This window comes from Pinus tabuliformis, chromosome 9 (genome assembly GCF_031772625.1).
Source record: "Pinus tabuliformis cultivar Carrire ecotype Pingquan chromosome 9, CPIR1, whole genome shotgun sequence".
NCBI classification, from domain to species: Eukaryota; Viridiplantae; Streptophyta; class Pinopsida; order Pinales; family Pinaceae; genus Pinus; species Pinus tabuliformis.
In genome coordinates, this window is record NC_142307.1 from 1,493,063,602 (window position 1) to 1,493,079,241 (window position 15,640).

General features: G+C 37.4%; 1 pseudogene; it reads left to right on the forward strand.

The window, feature by feature from the left end:
* Positions 1–3,678: 3,678 nt before the first annotated feature.
* On the forward strand, positions 3,679–6,970 carry LOC149154264 (LOB domain-containing protein 1 pseudogene; annotated as a pseudogene).
* Positions 6,971–15,640: the final 8,670 nt, after the last annotated feature.

Sequence of the window (15,640 nt, forward strand, 5' to 3'; positions counted from 1 at the left end):
GCCAAGGGTTCGGAAGAAACCCTTAATCATTGAGTTGAAATTTAGATTTTTGTGAATAACATGAAATTACATCACAGTCAGGTTAATAACTTAAAGGAGTAGAGAAACCATAGAGAATCAGAATAGATATATATGTAAGATCTTAATTATTAAAATGTCAAATTTACTAAGATGTTTCTAATGGAACTTGAAAAAGATAATAAGTACGCTATTAGTTAGAAAAAAGTAATTCACACACCTAAAATAGAGAAGAGAAAAGATATGGGCTACAATCGCTTACCATTAACTATGCCATGAAGAATTAATAGAGCACCAAGGTGAAACAACACTTGGGAATGCACCAAATTACCTGATAAAATTGCCTATGAAGAGGGGAATAGGGTAAAATTCATGGAAGAGAATTTTCAGAGGAGCCAAAGAACATGAGGTACAAACCTTCATCCTTAGTCACAAAGACAGTCACAACCAAATGAGCAAAGAAAATGAATCAACTAAGAGGTAGGTTAGTCTACTATAATGGCACTAAGAGTTTCCCCACGATTGGATTAATCCAAGTGATTTACGCCATGCCTTGTTGAAACTTCATGTGTGCGGGTCAGGGTCAAACACTGTAGGAGAAGCCACTTAGCCAAAGTTCACATAACACATTGCCACATGGGTAAGGAACATTAGTTTCCAACCATAAGGTTGAAGCATCCATGTATTGCCAAGGTATATCCACTTTAAAATGTAAGTTCTTGGGTTCAAAATACTCTCATAAGCCTTTTTATCAAATGACCATGACTATAAAATAGGTAAGGAGACCCAACAATATATAATATAAGGACTAAACAATAACACAGGGATTGCATTGTATGGCAGTAAGGTGGCAAACCCACCTTATTACATTTAAGTCTTAACCTTTTACATAAGTATGAGTATTGTTCTTGGAAAACTTAAGAGGGTGTCTTGGAATAGAATCCTTCACGCATAAGGTGGAAAAATTGAGCATGAAGTAAAATTAAGAAATTAGAGTAAAAAATAATTGGATGGATGGATCTATACACATAAAAGGAAGAAGTGAGTTAATGCATACAATCATGATACTAATCCAACAGGAACTTCATGATAATGAACCAAAAAAAAAAAAAGTGTGAATTTGGGGTGCATTACATGATGAGACTTGAATGAAACCTAGAACAATCTCAAACATTTATGGGAGGACCAAACATACTGCTAGCTAAATGATAGAAGGATTTTCAAGAATTTCAACAATTTATACTAGTGTAGAAGATCTATGAGCTAACTTTTACAAGTGTGGTTAAGGCTTGTTGGACCCTTCATTTTGATCATCAAAATGAAGGGGTCAAGTTACAAACATGTAATAAAGGTTGAAACACCTACTTTTGGGACCAGAGGGATATCTAGAGGAGAAAACAATTGCAACAAAGGTTCAGAGGCAAGGAGTGAAATCTATTGGATGCAATACCTAGTTTTGATAAGACAAAACGATAGAGATGTTTGATATGAAGAAGAAGAAGATATCAATACCAATAACAAGGTGATAAAAATCTCAACAGTTGAATGGGATCATCCTCCAAGATAGGTGTAATGCAAAGGGTTGATTAGTAGTTGGTTGTTGATGGATTAAGTACTTTTATGGAGCCTTATGTCCATAAAGTGATGAAGTCTATAATATTGTTACAACAATGTATTTGTTGGTATTGAAAGTAAGTGAAATGAAACTCCTTATTCTAGAATGAAAATCAGTATTCAAACCATTTTTTTTTAAGTTAATAATGTATCTTTACATTGATTTACTTTTCATATTGTTCTGATATGATATATCTCTTGTCAAGTCTTGTCACAAATAGAGATGATATATCTCTTGTGAAGTTGATATGCATGTTTATTTCCCAATAGAGCTTACACAATTTACATATGCACAAAAGTTTCATTATTAATCACAAATAAAAGGTATTTCGAAATAGTTATAACCCTTTTCCTTTTCAATTTAATTATAAAAGAAAAAACATTAACATAAAATAAAATATATAATATATATGAAATATTTTGATTATTTTTATAATTAATAATAAGAGTAATAATCTAATAAATTATTTATTTATTTATTTCTAGGTGGTTTAAAGACACCTGTGATCACTGGTTGAACGCTATGTCCACCAAAATATCTGTGTTTGTCCGGTCACTGGTTGGCCGCTATGTCTAGGAAATATCTGAGATTGATCAAGGGTATCAAGCCCCACAGCCAATAGCTAGGCCTAACCCCAAGGGCTTCGGGGAGAATTGACCCTGTGACCTCCCAAACAGCGAAGCACTTATTTGACCAGTTAATCTAACCCTTGGGGCTGAGTAATAATTTAATATATATCTATATATAGTTTATTTATTTTTTATATTTTTAATTATATATATATTTTTTAAGTGTATCAATCTGAAAAGCCAATTATTTTAATGCATATCATAAATCTCGTTACCTATATCATTTAATTATATAACTATAATAATGTATAATCATACACAACCCCTCTTTTAAATAGAAGGCATAAGTGCGAGCCTTTCACCGTCCTCTCCAATTTCAATTATTAACAATAAAATAAAAAGCCGTTCACCGTCCATCCAATGGCCGGGAGAAAGGACCCCTCTGGGATGCGGGGAGAAGAAACAGCCATCCATTTTTTTCAAATTGTGATGGACCCCGCTGGGATGCGGCGAGAAGAAATAGCCATCCATTTTTTCAAACTGGGGCACAATAACTTTTAAAAGTACGTCCTCTCAAGAATTTTATAGTTATTCCCCCATTTTATTACTATGTAGTTTCAAAGATGCAGTGGGAACACAAATTTCAATTACGGCGGGGAAACACGCGTCAAGGAAACGAGTCAAGTGGCAAGCACCGACATCTCTTGTCTATTCGTTAGGATTTCTGGGTTCATTATTAGAGGTCATACAATAGCCCGTCAACTTTACATCTGAATTTACGGGGTCAGCAGGAACCACAGCAATCTTTCTCAAGTTATTCTTGTAGTAAAGGATTTTTTAATCATAAAGTCGGCCGACGAAAATCTAAATTCATCAATTTGATAAAAGTCGACAGATATTTCAAATATGAATCAAGATTTTATTATAATTTAAATTTTGTGTAAAATGATATGATATCTTCATAGATTTTTCTCAGTCTATATGGATTGGGATATCAAAATTTCCACCAAAATTTAGATCTTCTAATAAATGCAGCATATTCTTGGGTGGACTTATATTATTTTAAAAAAATAGACGACTTCATTTCCGTCGATTTAAGACTTTATGCAATATTCTAAAATCATTTCCGTCTTCTTCTTGTTAAAAAGCTATTTATTAAAAAAAATACATAATGAAACTGTGACATCACTTGAAAGAAAATGCAGGAAGAAACTCTGACATCAGATAGTTGGCCGTTATTATGATGGGTTGAAACTTGAAAGTATTTGCCGTCTCCCCTGTATTCGTCGTTCTCCGACGTTCGGGTTATAAGTAGCTCATTCCTGTTATGCTCCAACTCCACCGTTAAACTGCTTCTGTTTTCATTATTCCAACAAACAATTGAAAGGTAGGCAATACTATGCCAATATAATGTTGTTTTAGAAAAACAGTGATAAGAAGGTTCTCATACAGGCTATTTTTGTCTTTTTTTTGTAGATGAGCTGCGCCACTTCGTCGACCACACCTGCATGTGCTGCTTGCAAAGTCAGGCGAAAAAAGTGTTCAGAAAAATGCGTGCTGGCACCATATTTTCCTCCGGACGATATCCACAAATTCCTGCTGGTACGCAGGGTGTTCGGAAATGGCCGCGTCATCAAACTGCTCAAGGTTCGTTCCATTCCTCTAATGTAGTTTTGGTATTTAGGCTTTGCTGCTTAACATTTACTAGCACATCAACCAATAGATAAATGCTAATTTCACAGAGCAGCATTCACGAAAATTCAGCCAAGGTTCCTCAAGAAGTAATAACCGGCCACCGATCGAGTTTCTCAGTTCTGATATATTGAATTTTGATATTTCTGCTTAATTTGAGAGGTTGTAGGATTTGTAGGTGTATGAGGAGAACGATGAAAGTTTACATTCACATTTTAGAGCTAGTTTAGTTCAACACTGTTTCAACTGGTAATGTTCTGTCTTTATATTTGTCTGATTGACATCCTCAAATTAAAACGCAATTTATTGTTTTGTTTTTGTTTTTTTTGGGGTCAATTTATTTATTTATTTGAGAATAAATATCTGAAAGACATTGATATGGTTATTTCTCATTTTTATTGGTCTGAATAATAAATATAGATTACTATAGTTATATAAATAAAATGTTGGAGAAAAGTTCATAAATATCAATACACTTATTTAAGTTTTTGACACATGTTTTTCGATAATAATCATATCAAAATTTATTTGTGCATTTTGAACCAGTGTGGTTTAACGTCACCACAATATGTCTAATTTAAACCAAATAGTTTTTTTATTAGAATTTGGTTATACAATTGCGAGGAGGTACTTGAATTCTTCAAAGAAAATAATTTAAACTCAAATCTTTAAAAAATTCTGCCAAATGTTAGTGAAAAAAAACCATTTCATCTATAAGTAAGACTACCCTTCAAAATACAAAAAAAAAAAAAACAAAACAAAAAACTAAGCCCCTTAATTAATAACACATTTCACATTTAAAAGATTATTATTATTATTTCACATTTCACATTTCTGCTTAATTTTAAATTTGTTTGGAATCAAATGCTTTTGAATTTACTCAATTTTTCTCCACTGCATATCGAATGTACTGCTGGCCCATAGTTCACAACCATATAGAATAACCGGAATCACTAGAAGCCCAAAAAGAGTTTGAGTGGTTTTCCAGTCCCATAACTTTGCCTCTCTACACCTATTTTGAAAAGCATAAAATGCTTTCCAATACCCCAAAGTTCTTTTCTTTCTACAACCATTCCAGGGAGATTTTTGTTGAAGTCAATTCCGAGGTATTTGTAATCTGCAACTTCTTCGAGAATGTTGCCTTCAAAGTAGAACTTACGGTGATTATGTTTTCTTTTCTTAGAGAAGACCAATACTTTCATACTTTCGTTTTGCAAAGAAGCCTTATAACAAACTTGCCCAAATAGATACCATTACCCCTTTGTGAATTTAACTACTTGTCACCAAAAGAGACAATAGACAACCTTGCTTGACCCCGATATCGCTTCTAAAACATTCAAAAATATTTAGTAAATTTTTAATTTTACTTTCACCTCTTCATACAACCTATACGCAGCTGCTCTTAAATATTTTAGTTAACCATAATCATATTCGGGTTGCTACGCTACGGAAACCATCATGGCAAAGGCATGAGTACCTTCCACTCGGGCCGCTTCGCACCTCAAATTAGGGCACTCGGCACGGGCGGGCATGCTCGAGGGCGTGCGTAGTGGGGCATATCAGGGGAAGCTAACAGGAAGGCGTGCGTAGTGGGGCATAGCAGGCGACGCCAACAAGAGGAATGGAACCAGCGGAAGCTGAGCACCACCCAAATCCAATGACGAAGGCACTCGTAGATCAGACGGTTCCCAGCCTCACGCACCACCATGACACACGTGCAATAACGCGTGGAGAGGATTCAGAGAAAGCCACGTGTTCGCATCACAGGCCTTCCACACGACCTCGCGACCTGAAATCCCCTTCGCGAAATGCTACTGTGTGTCCTCTCCATGTCATCCTGTGGCCCACTGCTTGACCACCCCGCCCATCAGTTACCACCTGCTACCATGTCAGCCTCCACATGGACCTCCGTGTCCCTCCTCCATGTCCACCTCATGTACCACGTCACCCGCCACGTTTGCAGCCATGTCCTGTTTCCATCCATTCGCCACCTTCTATGTGCCCCAGTCCACCACTTCATACATCGCCCTAATGTCACAGCATGTTTGGCAGAAAAGTTGCAATGCCTGATCGGACGGTGGAGACAACTGCTCATCTAACGGTTGCAAGTAGCCTCACACCAGAAATTCGCACTGTTTAGCCGATTGAAGAAGTGGAGAGACAAAAATGTTTCGTTCTCTCGTCCCTTCCGCACCACCTCTAGGCCCTGCATGGTTAGGGGCTCAACAGCGCGAAAGCGCGCCACACGTCCCTCACACCCATTCATTGTTCCACGGGCCCATCACGATGACCCCACACCCTGCTGGCGTGAACAGGATGTACCCAATTCTTCCAACGTAAAAGTCATCACGATGACCCCACACCCTGCTGGCGTGAACAGGATGTACCCAATTCTTCCAACGCAAAAGTCTACGCACACGTGTCAGGCCTTGATTACTATAAATTGCATTAGAATGCTCATTTTTAGTTAATTATTATAGATTACTGTGCTCATCCTCGTTTCTCCCAAAATTACCAAATTTTGGCCGAATTCAAAGACACGAAACACACATTAAATTTGTCTACAGTTATTTTACAAAGAATAAATAATCTTCACGCTCCTATTACGGGATTCTGGAATCCTGCTCTGTAAATAAGAATGAAATTCGAGTGCATTAACTTTATCTATTATGGCATGAAGAAGTGTTTGAAGAATAATAATTAATCTGAAGACCCTGAGATTTGCAAAAACTAAGTGTGGTGATGCAATATTGTGTTACAGGATCTTCCGGTCGAGAAGAGAGGCGATGCTGTAAACAGCATGGTGTACGAAGCGAGGGAGAGAATTCGAGATCCTGTCTTTGGGTGCGTAGGAGTAATCAACGATCTCCAAAATAAAGTGTCAGAGCTGCAATCACAATTGGCTGCCACACGAGCAGGAGTAGCCAGGATTACTGAGCAAAATGCAAATCTTTTAAGCATCATCTATGGATATCATGAAGTTTCAGAGCTCAATTCTTACATCCCGGCAGAGCTGAACTCGCCCGTTTTAGACGGCGTAGATCCTCTGCAGTTATGGGAGCCACTGTCGACATAAATAATAATGATTCGCTATTCTATAATTTGAGAGTAATTGTATGTTGATAAGGGAAAACATTGGATGTCCTCATTACCCCAAGACCATTCTCCTGACCAATGCAGAAATATGATTATGACGACTTACAATCTCTGCATTTACAACCACTGTAGACATAAATAAGAATGGTTCGCTATTGTTTTGTTTGAGAAACATTTCTTCGTCTACCTTGTTCCGCCGAGACTAATCTATTAACTGACGCTGCAAAAATTGGATTACGCTTGGATCTCTAAACACTTTTGTGTTCTTTATTAAGTATGGCCGGAAAAACCTGCAGATCATGAACAATTTGATTCAATCTCAGCATTTTTGCAGTATAAAGTCGGACTGTCTTTCATATTTTAAATTTATGAGAACATCCGGTTAAATTAATTGTTGCCTTAATTGTGTAAGAGAGGGTTTGATTGAATATATTTTTAGCTTAGACATTTATTTTGAATTTTCTTTAGTTTTACATAAACATGACTCTTAATCACTGTAGATTTGATATTCAGGTTGCCTTAATTGTGTAAAAGAAGGTTTGATTGAATATATTTTTAGCCCGTAAAAATTTATTTTGATTTTTTTTTCATTTATTAAGGAGAAAGTTTTACATAAACATGAGTCTTAATCACTGTAGACTTGATACTCAAGTTGCCTTAATTATGTAAAAGAAGGTTTGGATGAATATATTTTTAGCTCGTAGAAATTTATTTTGAATTTTCTTTCATTTTTTAAAGACAAAGTTTTACATAAACATGACTCTTAATCATGGTAGACTTAATACTCAGGTTGCCTTAATGGTGTAAAAGATGGTTTGATTGAATATATTTTTAGCTAGTAGAAATTTATTTTGAATTTTCTTTCATTTATTAAAGAGAAAGTTTTACATAAACATGAATCTTAAACACCGTAGACTTGATACTCATGTTGCCTTAATTGTGTAAAAGAGGGTTTGATTGAATATATTTTTAGCCAGTAAAAATGTATTTTGAATTTTCTTTCATTTATTAAAGAGAAATTTTTACATAAACATGACTCTTAATCACCATAGACTTGATACTCAGGTTGCCTTAATTGTGTAAAAGAAGGTTTGATTGAATAGATTTTTAGCTGGTAGAAATTTATTTTGAATTTTCTTTCACTTATTAAAGACAAAGTTTTACATAAACATGACTCTTAATCACTGTAGACTTGATACTCAAGTTGCCTTAATTGTGTAAAAGAGGGTTTGATTGAATATATTTTTAGCTAGTAGAAATTTATTTGAATTTTCTTTCATTTATTAAAGAGAAAGTTTTATATAAACATGACTCTTAATCACCGTAGACTTGATACTCAGGTTGCCTTAATTGTGTAAAAAGGGTTTGAAAGGGTTTGATTGAATATATTTTTAGTTAGTAGAAATTTATTTTGAATTTTCTTTCATTTATTAAAGAGAAAGTTTTACATAAACATGACTCTTAATCACCGTAGACTTGATACTCAGGTTGCCTTAATTGTGTAACAGAGGGTTTGATTGAATATATTTTTAGATAGTAGAAATTTCTTTTGAATTTTCTTTCATTTATTAAAGACAAAGTTTTAAATAAACATGACTTTTAATCACCGTACACTTGATACTCAAATTGCCTTAATCGTATAAAAGAGAGTTTGATTAAATATATTTTTAACTAGTAGAAATTTATTTTAAATTTTCTTTCATTTATTAAAGAGAAAGTTTTACATAAACATGACTCTTAATCACCTTAGACTTGATACTTAGTACGTCCCCGTAAACTTGATACTTAGTACACAGCAAGATGGATTCTACAACAAATACGAGCATGACAACCCTGTTAAGATTCAATAGATCCAGGAAATGTGGACTTGATACTTCAGCAAGATGGATTCTCCAACAAATACGAGCAGGACAAACCTGTTAAGAATCAATAGATCCAGGAAATGTATATCTACGTCATTTCAACACTCACAAGAGAAAACAAATGTCCTATGCACCTAATATTCTAAACTATTCATAGCAAAATAATGAAATGTTGATATTTATTTTGGAATTTTCAATTAAATTAATTAATTAAAAATAATCTCATGTGACACTTGAATGAGTTGTAGTAGTATGCATGTTGTTAAAGTTGTTCAATTAATTATATAAAATGAATTATATGAAATAATTTTTAATTTGCTAATAAAATTTATTTCCTCAAAACATAGCTTGCTATATAAAACATTATAAAACATAATTGTATAGGTTGTATTTGTCACGTCCCTTTGTTTCACCATTGTTTTTTGTAATGGTAGATGTGAATGCAATAACAGTGTGGGAGAAAACAATGACTTTTTAATACATGATTAAGAATTTAAAATTTATTGTTTAAAATTATTTAAAAGAACTAAAATGGTGATAGTCTTATGGATCTTTGGCCAAAGAAAAAACTTCTTGATTTTTCACTTATTTTGAAATACCATGACTCATCCAAACTTAAGTTTCAAAATCACATACAAATTCAAAAAGCCATTACTTGAACATTTTCATTATGATGAGATTTGGGTGAACTGGGGTTGGTAGAGCTCGCTGATAGTAATTATGAGGTTGGATTATGATAGTGGAATGAGAGGGCATTGCCCATTTTCATTTTCCCCTTGTAGGTTAAAGAGACAACAATTCGAAGGACAACACTAAAGATCTAAGTCAATTGTCTCCCAAAACACATCGGGTTACTGAAGAAAAATATATATATGCACAATGGAGGGCGCTCTCGCTCTAGCTCTCTCATGTTCCTGTTGGCTCTCTCTCGAGGTTTCATATTTGTTTTGGCATGGACATAATTTGATCAGGAACTCATTGGTTAACTAGCAATGGCTTATCCTGAGACAAAGGTGATCCTCTCAGGCTTCATATTTATCTTTTGTTGGGTTGTACTCTCTTTTCTATGATATTAGTACTTGGGATTTGATTCCTAATTGTATGTGGAGATTGGTTCTCCCTCTTTCTCTCCGATTCAAGTTTAAGGGAACTCTTATTTTTCCTAGAAGACATAAGGATTTAGGACTAAATTTCTAGAAGTTATGGAGCTGTGGAGCATAATGTGTATGAAGAGCAACACTAAAGTTGACTTTGAGTTTGTTCTCTATTACCTTAAGCATATACTATGTGACCTTGGGTTGTGACTTTGTTTAAGATCGTTGAACCATTTGTTTAAATCTATGTGATTAGAATGAAGCTTAGTGAATAAGTAAACACTTAGTGCTTGTTGTTTGGATGATGAACCACTATGTGCTCACTATTTGGATAATGAACCACTTAGTACTTGTTGTTTAGTTAATTAAACACTAAGTGCTTGCTAAATAAATTGTTATGCAACTAAGTGCTTGATTTTCGGATGATGAACCACATAGTGCTTTATATTTCGCTCATGAACCACTTAGTGCTTGTTGTTTAGCTGATGAACCATTAAGTGCTTGTTGAATGGTTAAATTACTACTGCTTTCTATTTGGATAATAAACCACTTACTGCGTATTGTTTGGTTGATGAACTGCTAACTTCTCTCTAGTTGGCTAATGAACACCTTCATAGTGGATTCAATCCCTTGGAACTAGGTAAAATACTTCCTCTAGAAGTTGGATGAACACTTATGATTTGAAACTCAGAGAGTAAGTGACTCACTATGATTCTTACTAATTGAGAGTAGTTAACGAACCACCATGATAGTGGAATCCATCAACTGAGTGCTTGAGAAAGCCATTGGTGTGAATTTCCCCTATGAAAGCATTTTTCGTCAAACTCTAGATCTTGCTAAGAGGTGGTCAGTGATAAGAGAGAATGAATTGTAGCTAGTCTTTATTTAGGTTGTGAGTCGAGGTCCCTCATTATGTTGCTAACTTTTCCAATACACTCAAATAAGTGTAGTGGTTTATGCACATTTGGGTTATGGATTTTGATGTATTTTATTAATAGATATATGGTTATGTATTACTCATGAAAGGTTTACTTAAATCACTCCATACTCATGGTTGACAAGTTGTATTATATACTTGAAATACTTGAACTATGTGACTATTGCCATCTTGCATGATCACTTACATAACCGTGACTGATCTTGTGATTTCACTCAATTAACTTGTTATCTCATATGTTCTTATTTGTCTTATATGTCTATTTATTGGTAAGCTTACTCCCATACCCATGATTGTAGGTTATCTTACATGACATGAAATTATTTTATATGTTGTATTTTAAATGAGTATCTCGTTAGATTTTATGGTCAATTCGTCTATGAATGATGCGATGATTCAATTTGTTTGATCCGGATTTAAACATGAATGAAACAAATTAAAGATATAACCATAAATACAAAGATGTAGTAGAAATAACACTTCATTTCATTAATATCAAATTCTAAAATATGCTTACAGACAGAATGGAAATACGACTAGCTTAAGCGATGGTAGCTTATCTATGAGAATAGATGTGGTGGCTACATGCCTCTGAACTGTGTTACAATGAGCCTCAAAGGCCTATTTATTGTTAAGAAACAACGGAAAACCCTAAACATCCAAAAACCTAACCCTAGGAGATGACGTGCCAAACTATGGGTCCCGTTTGGGTAAATTGGTACATCAACTTCCTCGGGTCGTAACTTTGGCATACGATCTTCGTTTGATGCGCACAATACCTTGTTAGAAATCTCTATATGAGGACTACAACTTTTGAGTGAGCAACATTGTTAGGCGTCTCATTTTGATCTTAGTTTTCCCAAAAAAACGTCATTTAGGGCCTCAAAACGGCTTCGGAAGTTCAGGACCCAAAAAACTGCCAAAAATAGTAAATTGTGCTACAAATAAGGAAACTGAAAAGCTGGAAGAAACAATGGTGGGGGTCAAGTGGAAGAGGTGGGTGGCCACCAATATCCACCTGGATCATTCCTCCCCCCTTAGGAATCAATGGTCCCCATTGCATTGAGTTCCTCCATGAGATGAGAAAACTTCTGCTAAACTTGGTCCCTGGTGAGCCACTTTCCCTAGTGAAGGAGTTGGCATGCTTTGACAAGTTGATATAGTTAGATCCTTTGTTTTTAGGTGTTCTTGATCTATGTGTCCATGATCCGATCAGTTGTGGCTTGTTCCATGCAATCTGGATTTAACTCTGTAGGTGTGAGTTGTTCTGCAATGTCTTATGTGTCTAGCAATGGTGGGAAGTCTGGTTGAAGGCGGTCCACATTGAACACTAGGTGTAGGCCAAGGAATAGGGGAATGCTGAGCTCAAATGCATTGTATCCCATAGCCTTGGTAATGGTGGAAGGACCATATCAGAGTGGTTTGAGTTGTCGATAAGCTCCGGTAAGGTGTTCCTTTTGCAAATGAAACCAAACTTTGTCGCCCACTTGAAACTTATGCGCACTCGATGTTGATCATGTTCCTGCTTGTACTTAGAATTTGATTTCTCTAGAATGTCATGGACCTGCCAGTGGATATGTTGGATGTGCTCAATGAAGTTGTTTGCCTTATCAGTTTCAGACTAGACATGAGTCAAATCTACCTGAGTAGCTGCAAATGGCATGGCCACATCAATGGGACATAGTGGTTGGAATCCCAGGCCCACCTAAAAAGGGCTATGGCCAGTCGAGATGTGGAGAGCCCGGTTATAGCTATGCTAGACAAAGGAGAGGCTCTCATCCAATGTGCATGGATGCTTTGAGTTGTACATGTGCAAAATGTGTACAATATTCATGTTGACGACCTCTGTCTGGCAATTATTTTAGGGATGGAAAGCTGTGGACCTAGTGAGCTTGGTGTCCAGAATCGAATAGAGACTGGACCGAAATGTATTAAGGAACCTGCTGTCCTGATCTGAGATGATATATTTTAGGATCCCAAAGTGTACCCACACTCATTCAAAGAAGAGTTTAGCAGTGGCTTCCACTGCAATATTCTTCGTGCAGGCCGCCATAATGGCCATCTTCAAGAATTTGTCGATGACCACAAAAGAACAATAGTTGCCATGCTTAGTAGAAGGAAGGCCCAACATGTAATCCATGGAGATGGATTCTCAAGGTCGAAAAGGGGTAGGCAGTGGAGTCTAGAGGCCTTACTTCTTGATGGTCGTTTTGGAAATGACGCAGGCAATGCAGGATCTAATGTACTTCGCGACATCTTGTCGAAGATTCAACTAATAGAAATACTTCTGCAGTACTGCCACCATTTTCTCAACCCTGCAAATTCCCAGTGGCCCGACTGCAGTGTGCTTCCCAAATCATCTTGGCATGGTCGCTTAAAGGAACACAAATGTGTCTGAGGTGGTATAATAGTGCATCCTGGAGGTGAAAATCTGGAACTTACTGACCCTCCAAGAGTGTCTGGTATGTGTAGCTGACTTATGGGCCGCTTTTGTAGAGAAGTGGCCCAATCAGAAGTCTCGTGCCCACAAGAGTTGTGCACGGTGATTAACGCCATAATCGGTGGTCAGCTGAGGCAATCTGAAACATTATTGGTGTTTCCCTTCTTATACTTGATATTCAAATGGAACTGTAGCAGGTATGTGGACCACTTCTGATGGCGATCATTCTGAAACTTCCCTTGCGTCTGTATGAACTGCAGGGGCCGGTGGTCTGTGTGGATGATAGTTTCCTTCCCCAAAATGTAATGCTTCCATTGTCGGCAGGCCTGAACAATGTAATACATCTCTTTGTCATAAGTGGGATACTTTCGGGCTCTGTCTGAAAGTGTCTCACTGTGATATGCCATTGGATGCCACCGTTGAATAAGGATTGCCCCAATAGCATAGTCAGAGGCATCTTTCTCGATCTCAAATGTTGGTTGCAAGTCTGGTAATGTGAGCGCTGGTGTAGAGCAATGGTGATGTTTCAACTCTGTGAATGCCTTCTGTTGAGATTCAGACCAAAATAATTTTGCTTTTGCTCATCCCTTGGTGATTTGACTGAAGGGCCAAGTGATATGAGAGAATGCCAACACGAACTTGCAGTAGAAATTGGCAAGACCTAGAAATCTACAGAGCTCTGTCAGAGTGGTTGGAGCTGGAAAATCCCGAATGACTTGGATCTTGGCTATATCCACATGCACCCCTCGTTCATCAATAATGTATCCTAGATACTAAACCTGGGTCATGCTAGAAGTGCATTTCTCAAAATTGTCACATAGCTTATGTTGCCGCAGTGTTTGGAGAACCTGGCGGATGTGGTGGAGGTGCTCTTCCAAACTCTGGCTGAAGATCAATATGTCATTCAAGTATACCACTACAAATGAGTTGTTGAATGGCTGCAAGATGTCATCCATTAGCCTCATGAAGGTTGCAGCAGCATTTTTCAACCCAAAATGCATAACCAACCATTTGAAAAGGCCCTCCTTGGCTTTGAAGGCAGTCTTCCACACATCGGAGGGTTCGATTGGTACCTGGTGATATCCTGATTTCAATTTGATCTTGCTAAAACATTTTGCCCCATTTAGTTGGTCCACAAGGTCATAAATTCGTGGGATCGGGTACCTATTCCGAACAGTGATCTTGTTCAACACCCGATAGTCAATACAGAGTCTCCAAGTCCCATCCTTCTTCTGTACCAACACGATTGGGCTCCCACAGGGTGATGAAATCGACTGGATGTGACCTTTCTCCAGTGACTCCTGAATCTGCCTCTTGATTTCATCCTTCTCCAGAGTCAAAAGCTGACAGATTGGTCCATTGGGCAACGACACACCTGGGGTTTGATCGATGGAGTGCTTGACCTGACAGTGCAGTGGTACCCTTGTGGGGGAGGTGAAGATGTCCTCGCACTCCTCCACGACCTTGTCCATCTGTTTTTGTCATGTGGAGGGGTCCTATCTGAAGGTCATGGCCGCCATCTTCTTCTTTCCCTGAGGGCGTATCATCAGGAAAACAAATTTCCCAGTTTTGGAAATGAGCTTACTGCATTGTTTTGCAGTAACCAAAGAGATGATAGCAGGTAGTGTTACCTCTGCTATCCTGTACAACTTTTTTCCCAAAGTAACAATGACAACATGAGGTCTTGACTCATACACATCATGTTGCTTCCATAAGTATGGTTTTCCTAATAATACATCACAAACATCAAGGGGAGCAATGTCACATAATACCTCATCTGTGAAGGGCTTGATGCTATATGGAAGGTTCCACTGCTGGCTCATGCAAAGATCTCGTCCTTGGTGAGGCCACCCTATGGTGTACGGTTGTGGATGTATTGTGGTTAGTAAGCCTAGCCACTACACAACCTCTACCAAAATGAGGTTATTTTAGCTCTTGCTGTCGACAATGAACTGTAGCAGGGAACCCTTTACCCACATCTGGGAGTGGAAGAGGCACTTCTCCTCCTCTGAATCTTCAGGTTCCTCCTTCTGGATCTTCGTGGTGGCAACGGTGGCGTTGGGCTCCGCATTGATAATCTACTTCCCTTTGTCATTCCCCTTGTCGGGTTCTGACTCATAGTTGGAACATGCATATGATTTTGAATCCTTTAGCTCGGCCACCAGTGACTGCTTGGCCCGACACTCACTTGTGTTGTGAGTGGAGCTCTTAGGGAACTCACACCACTTTCTTGTGTCCTTCTTGGGCTTCGTGGTGTTGTTCTATGCTTACAGCTTTGGCGGGTTATCCCGGTCCGCCTCACCTTGGTTTTGTCCTT